Here is a 10,537-nt window from a genome sequence, read left to right as displayed (position 1 = left end):
CTTTATTAACTGTTTTTATTGTTGTCCTCAATTTCTGTCCATTTTGACATTTCAGTTTTATCGGTTAAAAGAAAATGGAAGATAGTAGGACTTCCGCTGTGGAAAAGAAAAGAGGTTTGTATTTGACGAAAAATAGCAGCTTTGTTTTCTTGGCATGCTATTATATAGTCTGACCAAAAGAGGATGAGGCATATAAATAGCTGATCTAGATTCTGTGCCTAGCCATTCAGCACTATTTTAAAAAAATTGTCATGTAAATTGACAGCACCCATTAACAAGGGAATATCTATGGGCTACTTTTCCTCTGTATCTATTGATTTGACTTTTACACCCTGACTGTAAGACTCAGGGCCGTTCTTCCCTCCTTCATTTCATCATCACAACAACACCGTGATAGCTATTAAGAACTCATGGTCTATCAGTTAGCTTCATGGCTGACTAAAGATTTGAATTTGGGTCTCCCCAATCCAAATCTGATACTGCAGCCATTACACCTCACTAGCAATGATGCTGTAAGTGGAGTTACTCCATTCTAGGACCATTGACTTCAGTGAACTTAGAAGGTTATAACTCTGCATAGGATAGCACTGTAGGCCTTCAAACCCATACTTGAGTTTCTCATGTCATTTAACAACATGGAAAAAGTGCTGTTAACTTTAAATTGCTCAGATGTACACTTTAATTATGATCTGCAGTGATTTCTAGAAGATCAGTTGCCTAAAGGCAAATTAATTGATGTAGTTTCCAAATGCACTCTTCATTATTGCAAGAACTAATTGGACAAAGTTTGGAATACTCCTGGTATCAGAAAATGGAATATACTTTTTCTAGTCATTTATATTTTAATTTTTTGAAAGTATTAGTTGAATATTTCCCTACAAACATCAGGAAATGCTGTGCAAGTTAATCTGCCTCTCTCTGCCTCTAGGGAGTAAAAAAAAAAAGTGTCTTATACCTAACCCATACTATGGAAAAAAGTGCAAGTGCTCACCTAGCCCTTTTAAAAAACCCATCAAATATATTTTCCTTCCACAATGTTGCCTTAGTTAAACAGAGGCTTTTTAAAAACCTCTTTCTAGAAATGTAAAAGGATGTCTCAGGTTTGTTGGTTCAACTTTAAACTTTGATGGTTCAAGTGGGTTATCTAACCTGACGGCCCAAGCTACAGCTGCTGGACAAGTTTGATTGACAAATTTGACAGAAACATAGACATCTATATTGGTGCCTGTTGATCACAATTTTGTGATTAAGTTGCTCAGTACCCCTGCTGGATGAATATCATTTTTTTGTTATGCTGCTGGCTCAGAATGACTGGCCAGTGTAGTCAATATTTAGTCAATAGTTGTCATTTAGGAGATATATAAGAGCTTCTGGCTACATTCTAAAGAATTGCCATGTTGAGTCGGATCCTGACTAATTTTTTTCACTCCTGCAAAGCATTCTGTCAGTGGAACAGAACGTCCCTGTCTCCCCTCCCACTGCAGCCCACTGATCTCCCCAAATGCAGCTTCAGTGGGACAGAGCAGCGTGACAGGTAAGGCAGGAATTTGCATCAGGAAGGGAAAGTGGGTTGGAATTACCACACCCCTTGCATTGGTGGAAAAGTTAGTCTGATCCAACTCTTTGTGTTATAGGACAGTACTTGGCAGTCAGCTTCTGATTTTCTATCCTCAGCTTAATTTGCTGTCATCTGCAAACTTTCTTATGTTGCTGTTTCACCTGAACCTTAGCCCTCATTTTTCTGAGGGGAAACTGGCATGGGGGATTTTGGCTGTGCTATCCACAATCCTTTTAGAAAACAGCAAAACATGTAGATTAAAAGTAGCTTTTTCCCAGTTGCATCCCTGATGGCTGATAATCACTTATTTGTATTATTGAGGACTCAGACTGGCAAGTGTTTACTTAATGGTTGTAAATAAGGTTGCCAACTCTAGCTAGGAAAAATCCAGGAGATATGAGGGCAGTGCCTGGGGAGGACAAAGTCTGGAGAGGGGAGGTCTGCTTCCTTCCTGCCTCATGGTCGAGTGCAAGGTTGCTGTGAATTATGGGAAATTGAGTTTTCCCACACTTGTAACAGCCACTTCCTTCCTTCCATAAGAACTCAACTCCCCATAATTCACAGCAACCTTGCAATCGACCATGAGGGAGGAAGGAGGCAGGCTGGCAACTGTTACTGACAACAAGTCTAAAAAGGTAAACACGTTTAAAACTCTCCTGGAGGGCATTTTTGGAGGTAGAGCCCCCAAATTAACAGCGTAGCTTGAAGGGACTTTCCTTGCATGACCCCCGGAGTTTGGTGAAGATTGGGGTTTGTGCAAGGACAATCTCTTCAAGCTACGCTGTGAATTTGGGGGCTCTACCTTGAAAAATGCCCCCCCCCCAGGACCCGAAAGAAGATGAATAATTATTCGGCTTTTCCTGAAATTGCCTATTCGGCTTCAGCTTTCTCCCCAGGTTTGTGCATTCGGTAAAGCTGAACTGGAAATTTACCGAAATGGCTAATTTTGGATTTATTTTCAGTTCAGGTTTATCGATATGCACACACCTACCAAAGAATACAGCTATGCCAAAGGCTCTTGCAGTGTTTAAAATAGCATTGTTAAAATGATAGTTCCAACTGGGAAACTTTGTTAGTCTGCTGCCACAAAATAAAACAGGAGCCCAGTAGGGCTGTCAATTCGGTTCGGTCCGAACAGAAAATCAACCGAATTCTCCTCGATTCGGCGCTTTTCTGTTTGGACGGATCCGAACTCAAAACTGGCGGGCAACCGGGGGGGCCGAATTCAGCGAGTTCGGGAGTTTGCGAATAAATCCGGCAAATTCGGCCGTCAGTAAGCAGGCGCGGGGTGCCCTTTAAACTGATCTGCGCCTCCCGGCCGGGAGGCACAGATCAGTTTAAAGGGCAGGCCGCCCCCCTTCAGGGGAGCCGGCTGAAGAGGCGCGGGGTGCCCTTTAAACTGATCTGCGCCTCCCGGCCGGGAGGCACAGATCAGTTTAAAGGGCAGCCCGCCCCCCTTCAGGGGAGCCGGCTGAAGAGGCGCGGGGTGCCCTTTAAACTGATGTGCACCTCCCGGCCGGGAGGCTCACATCAGTTTAAAGGGCACCCCGCCCCCCTTCAGGGGAGCCGACTGAAGAGGCGCTGGGTGCCCTTTAAACTGATCTGCGCCTCCCGACCGGGAGGCGCAGATCAGTTTAAAGAGCAGCCCGCCCCCCTTCAGGGAAGCCCGCTGAAGAGGCGCGGGGTGCCCTTTAAACTGATCTGCGCCTCCCGCCCGGGGCTGGGAGGCTCAGATCAGTTTAAAGGGCCCCCGCGCGCCTTCAGGGAATTCCTCTGAAGGCGCGCGGGGCCCGAATTTTCCCCCGAACTCCGGATCCCCCCAAATTTCCAGGGATCCGAAGCGCGGGAGTTCGGACTTCGGCACGGCCTGAATAAAAACGGGCTTAATTTTGCCGAATCCGAACTGTACCTAATTTTTTTTGACAGCCCTAGAGCCCAGTGGCACCTTACAGACTTTCAAAATGCATTCCCAAGATGAGCGTTTGTGAACAGCTCATACACAGCTTTCATAAGCAGCTCACTTCATCAGATGCAGGAAACGTTCATCATGAGACAGAAGTATTTATACATGAGCACACTGTAAACTGGATATTGTTTCTAACTGGCTTCACTTTATAGCATCCTCCCTTTGTTATTGTCTGCAGCTCTGAATATAAATAATTCTGCCTGACAGATGAATCTGATGAACTCGGGCTCATGTAATATTATGCTGGGGGGAAACTGTCAGTCTTTAAGGTACCACTGGAGTCTTTATTTTAGGAGCCCAGTGGCGCAGAATGGTAAGCTGCAGTATTGCAGTCAGAAGCTCTGCTCACAACCTGAGTTCAATCCCGACGGAAGTCGGTTTCAGGTAGCCAGTTTAAGGCTGACTCAGCCTTCTAGCCTTCCGAGGTCGGTAAAATGAGTACCCATCTTGCTGGGGGTAAAATGACTGGGGAAGGCAATGGCAAACCACCCCGTAAACAAAGTCTGCCTAGTAAATGTCAGGATGTGACATCACCCCATGGGTCAGTCATGCCCGGTTGCTTGCACAGGGGACTCCCTTTACTTTTTTAAGAGTCTTTATTATTGTTGAAATGGTATTGGTCATAACAGTAATATTTCTCATTTTCATGACTTGATGGTGTATAACACACCTAGTTGGTAGGGTTACCAGCTCTGGGTTGGGAAATACCTGGAGATTTTGGGGGCAGATCCTGAGGAGGGTGGGGTTTGGAGAGGGGAGGGGCTTATATGCCATAGAATCCAATTGCCAAAATGGCCATTTTCTCCAGGTGAAGTGATCTTTATTGGCTGGAGATCAGTTGGAGCAGCAGGAGATCTCCAGCCACCACCTGGAGTTTGGCAACCCTATTACTTGGTATGTTTTAAGTGTTCAGAGTTCTTCAGATACTTCATTTCAGTGAGTCTTAAGAATCCTGCAATGTCATTTGCTGATAGGGATTGAGGCTGAATGAACTGTGGTTTACCTAATGCCCTCGCGAAAGTTTATGACTGACATGAGATTTGAACTGCAGACATCCTAGGTCCTATTCTGGGCTACCATCCTAGTAGATGGCAACCATTTTAGAGCAGCCAGTTGATTATGATTCTGACATATCTCCTCTGACACAAAGCACCAGAGTCCCAAGGAAATCAATAGCTGTGATCCGTAAGCCACCTAGACCATAATATTTGTATTTCAGCTACTTTAAGTCCCATTCAAGCATGTCAGCTTAAGCAGGCTTGTGGATCTCACTGAATAAAACTGTATAGATCAATTATCAGTCCTCCGTGTAATGCGGTCTACCATATTTACTTAGCAAGTTCTGCCACATAAGAAATGCTCGAGGAATTTTATCTGTAGGCTGGAGAAGTGAAGCATTAACTCTGCTGGGCAATTTAAAGTATTTTAAAGCTACCTTCAAGGCAGCATTTTCAAACTGTTCATTCAGTGTTCATTTTCCGGTAAAATTCCCTAGCAATTACTGTATACTTATGATAGCATGAGAGTTACTTTTATTTTGGCAGCACTTATTAGAATTGTCATTTTGAAAGACACAGCCAGAAGAAAAAGTGATGGGTGTAACTTTGGCTAGTTAGAATCATAAAATCATGGAATCATAGAGTTGGAAGGGGCCATACAGGCCATCTAGTCTAACCCCCTGCTTAATGCAGGATCAGCCTAGAACATCCCTGACAAGTGTTCATCCAGCCAGTGAGGGGGAGCTCATCACCTCCCTAGGCAGATGATTTAACTGCTGAAAGACTCTTACTGTAAAAAAAAATATTCCCTAATATCCAGCCAGTACCTTTCTACGCACAACTTATACCCATTATTGTGAGTCCTATCCTCTGCTGCCAACAGGAGGTCCATCTTGAACTCAGGGAGGAAAACAAATAGGGCACACTCCCTGCAGGTGACTGGAAATGGGCCTTGAGTGTTCATCATCACATTCCAAATGGATTCCTTCACCCTAGAATTTCCTTCATGTGTTGATGTAACCTGGACTGTACAGGCCTGACCGAATGTCTACCGAAGCCAAAAGCATAACACATATAGGATACAAAAACTTCTTGGCTTCTTACAGGTTGCCCAAGTCAAGAGCAATAGGCCAAGAGCCCTTTTCCTCTTGCCCTTCAGATCACGCCAAAGGCTTGTGCCTCTAATGAGGAGGAATCGTTGAGCTCAAAGGCCCAACAGCAACAGCAGAGGGTGGGGCCAGCAATCATACCCAGGGAAACAGACCCTCCTCGATCAGAAACAAACCAAACAATAGAACAAACAGACACCACTCTCCAGCAGGCTACGAACACCCACTCACCCTCCAACACTGTTCTCTCACACAGCAGCCTCTGTTAATGCTCCCCAGCAGTTTAAGAAAGACAGACACCACTCACCTTGCTGGCAGCACCCTCCCATTGATACATTTCTTTATGGTTTTGTGAAAGCAAGCTAATAAATAATTACAATAATACTAAGGGCCAGCAGCCCTAGATTTTTAGGGGGCCTTGGGCAAGTAGCCAGTACCACCGCTCTTAACCACAACACTACAAAGAACAATCAAGTGTTCGGTGTACACAGATTGTATGTGCATTCAGTGTAACTTGTGAAGAAAAACTTCTGTTCTTGCAGGGAGGGGGGTAGGGCTGTCAATTCGGTTCGGTCCAAACTGAAAATCAACCGAATTTCCCCTGATTCGGTGATTTTCTGTTCCGAACTCAAAACTGATGGGCAACCGGGGGGGCCGAATTCAGCGAGTTCGGGAGTTCGCGAATAAATTCGGCAAATTCAGCCCCCCTTCAGGGGAGCCCGCTGAAAGGCGCGGGCTGCCCTTTAAACTGATCTGAGCCTCCCAGCTGGGAGGCGCAGGTCAGTTTAAAGGGCAGCCCGCCCCCCTTCAGCGGGCTCCGCTGGAGAGGCGCGGGCTGCCCTTTAAACTGACCTGCGCCTCCCAGCTGGAAGGCTCAGATCAGTTTAAAGGGCAGCCCGAGCCTCTCCAGCGGAGCCCGCTGAAGGGGGGCGGGCTGCCCTTTAAACTCATTTGCGCCTCCCGGCCGGAGCCCACTGAAGGGGGGCGGGCTGCCCTTTAAACTGATCTGCGCCTCCCAGCTGGGAGGCTCAGATCAGTTTAAAGGGCCCCCGCGCGCCTTCAGGGAATCCCTCTGAAGGCGCGCTGGGGCCGAATTTTCCCCCGAACTCCGGATCCCCCCGAATTACTGGGGATCCGAAGCGGGGGAGTTTGGACTTCGGCACGTACCGAACCCACAAGGGTCAAATTCGACCGAATCCGAACTGTACCGAATTTTTTTTGACAGCCCTAGAGGGGGGTAAAATAAGGCTGCACTCAATTAGACAAGTTAGACCCTAACTAGAGCATGGTGAGATTAGTGTGAGGTCTTTGAAGTGAAGGTAGATTGGCAAGCACCCTAAGTCATCTAGGAAGTACCACAGAGTTGCCAGGCTGGGAGGGGTGGGGGTGGGTGGGGACATGGGGGCAACCAGAAGGAGGGTTGGGAGCAGGGACATGGGAGGGTGTATGACATTGACGACATTGCCAACATCATTACATCACATGGGTAGCTCTAGGAATCACTGAACACTCTATAGTTTTACCATAGAATTTCTAGTGATTCTCAGGCCTACCCATTGACATTTCCTGGTTGTACCAGCACAGAGGATTCCAGTGAGAGGTCTCCACCCATGGTGGGAGGCCTGGTAACCCTAAAATGCCCAAACCAGATGCTTATGTCTGGAAAGGTGCTGAACAATGTATGGGGGAAAAAACCCTTCCGTTCACACAGAACAAGAGCGTTTGTTAACACTAATTACATTAATGTTTTCATGGCATTTCATGATGGTATTGTTTAGGGAATATTGACCAATTTAATAAATCATATTTTATTGCAAATCTATTTGCTTGAATGTGTGTGAGATTTCTAATAGCATATCTTCAAAACCCCAGACAAATAAGTGAACACAGTGTAATAATGTAAAGCACTAGGATCTCATAGTCTGCTGGTATTCAGTGTTCCAGTGCCAAGGACACAATTTTGAAATCAGGCGGTACGGTAGTTCATAATATATCTATAGGATCCTGTACTTTAATAAAAGTCTCAGGACATCAAATCCTTTAAGCAAGCTAGCACTAGCTGAAGTACAGGGTTCATAGGCAACTCAGATCCCTTTTGATAGAAATGTGACATTTTCTGTTGATTATTGTTCCCCTTTTGCAGTGTCCTTAGGATCATACCTGGAAATTTCTATGCCTACTAGCTTAGCAGCTCAGTGTAACTAGGGACAAGGTCATCTCTGACTGTCTGTTTGTTATATACCAAGATAGTGGATTTCAAGTTTTTTTTAAAAGAGCTTCCTAATCAAGAACTATGGATGTTATGTAGCTCAGTAGAGACACTGAGACCATGATTTATAGCTATGATTTGGTAGCTATGATTTATACATTCTAAATCAGAATATTTGGGTTAAATAATAAAGTATAACACACCTGTTGGATAACAGATTTTAGATCACAATTCATAACCAAGTGACATAATGGTTAGAAAAACATTTTTATTTGCTGTTATGTTCCCATTAAGAGCCATATCGTGTGACAGATGCACTGTGTCAGTTTTGCTAAAGACCACTAAAGTCCTGAGATCCTGGCTTACAGTCCTTAATGCTTGTTTATAATTGCATTAATAAGCATGAATGTCTAAGGCTTCTGCTGTTTTCTAATTGCTAATTTGCAGACGGAGTCAAGTTTAAACCTATGATTTAACAGCAGCAATATATTAACCGATGGCACTTTAAGTGTACAGTTTTGAAAGATTAACAGTGAATTATAACACAGCTTGCACATTAAACACCAGGTTGTGCAGCGAATGTTACAGACAATCTGCAACCTGAAATATTAATATCTTAATGCTTTGGAGAATATATTAATTACAGTCACTTGAAGAATGCAATAATTAGGCTGTTTTACGGGAACCACGGAGGTCAGCTTATAACATGGGCTCACACACCTGCTACAAAGCTTCAGAAAGACATTAATGCATCATCACACTGTGCTCTCTTTTCAGAGCAGTATGTTGTGAATGGGAAGCAGTAGGGACTATAGCCCTGGATTACCTGGCATCAAATTTTATCAGGTGACAGATTTGAAGACCTGCATACAAATGGGGTTGCCTTGTGGCTATAAAGTCAGACTTGTATGCCCAAGAGCTACTGTGCTAACAGCATTACTGGAAGGCATCCAGATATAGATGGAATGTTGTTAGCAAGCTGCAAAGTGCCTCTTCACATACTATAAAAAGGTTGGTTATGCATTCAAACAGCAGTAGGAGATCAAGTTAACCAAGCAGCTGTATTGACATGGTTGTTAATGGCCAGAGACAAACAAGGAAGCAATAAAAGGATCAGGATCAAGTTGCTTTGGAACTGGGAGAGTAAGGTATAAGATCACAGCACCCTGGAATGAAGACACACAGTGCTAGTACATGGCTTTTTTTTTTCCTTTCTTTTTTTTGGCCATCAAGTAATTTATGGCAAGCCCTGGTGGGATATTAAAGGCAAGAGACACTCAGAGGTGGTTTGTCATTGCCTGCCTCCATGTTATTCCATGGAGGTCTCCCATCCAAATACTTGCCAGGGTGAACCCTGTTTAGCTTCTGAGATCTGACGAGATCAGGCTAGCCTGGGCCATCCAGGTCAGGGGAAGTACCAGGCTTATTAATGACTGAACTGAATGTATTAACACTTCCCTCTCTTTCAGGATTGCTTACTATGTGCAGGCAGCCTTGGATAGTAAGGTGGAATTGCCCAGTTGCTATGTGCAGGCAGCCTTTGATAGCAACTGGGCCAATTCCCCCCTGGCCCCCAAAACAATTGGCATTGCTTCTTTCCTTATTTTTTCAAGCCTACATAAAAACCTGTGCCAAGAAGTTCCAAAACCTCTGCCCTCTCTCCATGCCATACAACAATAAGGATTTAGCTGATGTTTCTCAGCACCAAAGGAGTATTCCAGCCACCACAAACACAGCTCCTTCTCTATTATGCCTTCTATTACCAGTCTCTTCATTACAGCTTGATTCTTTTGAGTCCAACTGTGGATTTCACAAATTTCTGGAAGGTACTTTGGAGCATGGGAATCACAGACTTCATCCTGAAGTTCTTTTTCATGAGTTTCAAATGCATCATTTTCTTGTTGCCTTCTTAAATAATGTCAATTAAGTCCAAGGGTTACTGGTACATGCCGTTGGAAGAAATCTGGCAGTATTCCTGTAAAATCGTCCCTATACCCATCTGGTTACGCCATGTTGTTGGCTTGAGGGAGCAGGAAAGTGTGCTCAGATAGAGTCTTGGGATCTTGATGGCTCTGTTCTATCTTATCTTAAAGCTTTTGAGCATTTTTGCACATCTGAAGCACTTCAGATGGGTTCTGAGAGTATTTTATTCCCAACTGAGCTATGGCATGGCCACCAGCAAGAGGCAGGGCTCTGATGCCAATGACATCTGCTCTATCTGCCAAGCTGAGTTCCAGAAGCCTGTTCTTCTCATCTGCCAGCACATATTCTGTGAAGAATGCAGAGCTCTGTGGTTCAATAGAGAGAAAAGCTGCCCACTGTGTAGAATAATAATCTCAGATCACATTTACAAGTGGAAGTTTATACTAGTGGTACACACACCTGGGATAGAGATTCTTTGTGTGTACAAACAGTAGTATATATGTTTAATCACAAAATGTAAGACACTATCCTCAGATTTCTTTTTCAAAATATACTTCTTTTATTTTAAACATTAGGTGTTTTATTTCCTACATCATGTCAACCAGCCTCTAACCTTAACATTTTTGCACTCTGTAAACAACTGTAATTTTTTAATATGAAAGAGGCTGAGACATAAAATATGCTCTTTTTCTGTGTATTACTTCATTGTACAGTGACCTTTTCAGTCTCTATAAAGTTGGATATTCACACAAGAGAGTTTTCCAGAGGGATTCA

General features: G+C 44.2%; 1 pseudogene; it reads left to right on the top strand.

Moving 5' to 3' along the window:
* Positions 1-9,531: 9,531 nt before the first annotated feature.
* On the top strand, positions 9,532-10,257 carry LOC130477003 (E3 ubiquitin-protein ligase RNFT1-like; annotated as a pseudogene).
* The last annotated feature ends 280 nt before the right edge of the window (positions 10,258-10,537 follow it).

Source organism: Euleptes europaea, chromosome 4, assembly GCF_029931775.1.
Source record: "Euleptes europaea isolate rEulEur1 chromosome 4, rEulEur1.hap1, whole genome shotgun sequence".
Taxonomy (NCBI): domain Eukaryota; kingdom Metazoa; phylum Chordata; class Lepidosauria; order Squamata; family Sphaerodactylidae; genus Euleptes; species Euleptes europaea.
This window is presented reverse-complemented; position numbering and strand designations above follow the sequence as displayed.